The sequence below is a fragment of the Arvicanthis niloticus genome, chromosome 2, assembly GCF_011762505.2.
Source record: "Arvicanthis niloticus isolate mArvNil1 chromosome 2, mArvNil1.pat.X, whole genome shotgun sequence".
In the NCBI taxonomy this organism is placed as follows: Eukaryota; Metazoa; Chordata; class Mammalia; order Rodentia; family Muridae; genus Arvicanthis; species Arvicanthis niloticus.
This window is the reverse complement of record NC_047659.1, coordinates 46,461,020-46,464,319: the sequence shown is the minus strand read 5'-3', so window position 1 is coordinate 46,464,319 and position 3,300 is coordinate 46,461,020.

Sequence of the window (3,300 nt, the reverse complement as noted above, 5' to 3'; positions counted from 1 at the left end):
CCAAAATTAATTTCAGTGCAAAAGCTAAATGGTCCTCAAGAGCCCTTCCTCATATGCGTGGCTGGCTTTCACGAGGGACAGACAACACAGCCCGACGAGGGTGATGGAAACGTTTCAAGGGCTCCCTTCCAAAGTCTTGCATTATCCTTTTTTCCCCTTTATTTCTTCCCAATTTGCAGGTGCAAAAATTCCATTTGTAATTCTTTAATTCCAAGGGTGATGAGTGTCTTGGGGTCTCAGAATTCAGCACAAATGGCCAGCAGGGATGTGATATTTCACTCATGAGTCATGGCAGGTGCAGAAGGACAAGCAGCACAAGGCTGGCCCCTCTCTCTTTGTCCCTCCTTGCCTCTTCTGGGTGGGTGTGAGTACCTGAGCTGAGTTAGTCATCTCTAAAGCTGCGCTGCTGCACACCAGGAAAAGGACCTGGTACGCAACCCATGTTTCCAGGAGCCTTATTTGGCTTCCTTAATTCAAGAAGGGCTGAGTGCACTCTCTGTTTGTTTTGTGCTGCGCCTGCTGGGCGCATTGCTCGCTATCGCTGTGCTCTTAATAGATGATCTTTTCACGGAGGTTGAGAACATCTATATTTAGAAAACAATACGAGATGTACAAGATGGAAAATTTAGAGAAAAGCAGGAGAGAGAAGAAGAGGCAAGGAATGAGCACAGACCGTGTTCATGACAGGCGCCATCCCTGGCATCCAGGCTCGATTGCTCTTCCTTGGAAAGTGGAGTCATTGTGGATCTGAGAAAATACACCATAGCCAAGGAAAACATGGACACAGTACAGGAATCCAGGCAACGACAGATGGCTCTATCGTCAAGGAAAAGCCTGTCCACGTGGCTCCAGTGGCCCCATATACTCTTTGTTGGGGCTTGGTCAGTATATGATGATCCAGTGAGGTCAGTGGTTTATGTCCGGACAAGGAGTGGTTTATATGATTTCTCTGCGGTTTCTGGAAGTTCAGGATTGGGGATTCTTACACCGAAATGTCTCCCAACAGGATCTGGTTTATGGTCTCTCAGAAAAGAATGCTCTGCAAAGACCAGTGGGCAAAACATTCATATTTCTGTTGTGTTTTGCTTTGGTTTTTGAGACAGGGTTTCTCTGTGTAGCCATTTATACTCTGGAACTCGCTCTGTAGAGCAGGCTATCCTCAACTCAGAGATTCTGCTTGTTTCACTGAGAATCACTGAGATTAAAGGTGTGCGCTGCCAGGACCCAGGGATTTTTGTTTGTTTGTTCGTTTGTTTTATTTTGTTTCGCTTTGGTTTGTTTTTATTTTTGTTTTGTTTTTTTAATGGAAAAAAAGGAAGGTAGGGAGCTTGGAAGCAAGAGAGGAATGACATTACCAAGTCGAGAGCCTTGGCCTATGGAACTGTTAAGTATGTCCTTCATTATTTTAGACTGTAAGCCTGTTTGGTTGTCTGTGGACTTGGGATAGGTCTACATAGCCCTTGGTTATTTCTACACGGTCTCTTTGATGCTGTATAAAATTCTGTACTCTTTTATGTTTAAATATGTATATATTTACTTATTTTACAGTATACCTGGCATAGAAACACACCTGGTTGGATTAATAAATATATATTAGTTGCCATAGCTACTTGTTTTTATTAATAGTAGCTATGAACACATACTGTCTTTGATATTAAAGATACAATCAAACTAGGTGTGGTGGTGCATGCCTTCACTCTGAGGACCAAGGTCAGAGGATCACTAAGTTAAGGTCAGTATGGGCCACAAAGTGAGTTTAAAGACATCCTGGGATAGGTAACTATACCCTATCTCTTTCTTTCTATGTATCTATCCAGTTTACACACAGATGGTTTCATTTACAAGTTCAAGGCCACCCTGGGAATATAACTCAGTGATATAGAATCTGTGCTCAGTATGTGCAAGGTCCTGAAGTTCAGTTCTCAGCTTTACACACACACACATACATACAGAAAGAGAGAGAGAGAGAGACAGAGACAGAGATAGACAGAGACAGAAACACACAGAGAGAGACAGAGAAACAGAAACAAAGAGACAGAGCCGGGAGAGGGGTATACACGGGTACACTCAATTCAAGGCCCACCATCATTTTAGATGCTAGGATCTAGAGAGATACAATGCATAATGAAGGAGTTCTGATCACATTGCAGCTGCCTGCCTCACCTCACCTCAAGCAGAACCCAGCCCGAGCATCAAACTCTGGTTTTGTGAATAAGAAAGTAACCCTGGATCATCTAATCTTCCAAGGGACTGAACTCCCCCAGTTTCCAGTTAACTGCTTTGAGTTCTAGGAGAAAAGTCTTGAACTTAACTCTTTCTTCACTGTTTCTCTTTAGTGCTCTGGCTTTCCTGGGGAAAGGAAGTGGGCAGAACCTCAGAGTCTACAGAAAATATCACAAAGGCCCTGGAACCTTTAGTGTTGAGTCTTGGTTTAGCCACTGCTATTAGCTGTAGGCAAATTCTCCTTCCTGAGCGACAAGCCCGCAGATGCGCTGCTTTCTCTGATACTTTAAAAGGCCATTTTACAGAGTAGTGGGTGACATCATGGAAATGATTTGGAGTCAGCCAGTTCTGGCTCATTGTTCAACAAATATTTATTTAACATTGCTATATGCCAAACACTATTCTTGGTGCCAGAGGAACTGTGTGTGTGCGCGTGCATGTGTGTGTGTGTGTGTGTGTGTTCCAGTATAATCTATGGCTTTAAGAAAATCATTTAGCCTCTTTAAGTTTGATACAAGATGGATAAAAATATTATTATAGTAACATCTCAAGATTTGATGTTAACACTGAACATGACACATCAAACAACAGACCTGTTTGCTCACTGTTTTTAATGTGACTTTGTTCATAATAGCCAAATCAGAAAATCAACCTAGGTGTCCATTGACAGATAAATGGATAGAGAAAGTGAGATAGATACATATACATGATAAGGTACTTATCCGTGAAGAACAACGCTATGTCATGTACAGGGAACTGAATGGAACTGGAAATCATGGCGTTAAATGAAACAAGCCAGACGCAGGATAACGGAAACTACATGTTCTCTCTCATCTGGGTTTTTAAAAAATCAAGACATGAAAGGAGAAGGGGAACTGTCTGAGGACAAGAAAAGTATCAGCAGGAGGGAGACGGAGAAGCAAGAAGGTAATGGATAAATGTGAATAAATGTGATAAGAACATCATATGTATGTGTGAAAATGTCGTAACAAAGCTCATTATTTTGTACAATGAACACACAGTAATAATTTTGTTTTATAAAAGATTAGACATGCCAGGAATAATACCTGTAATCAC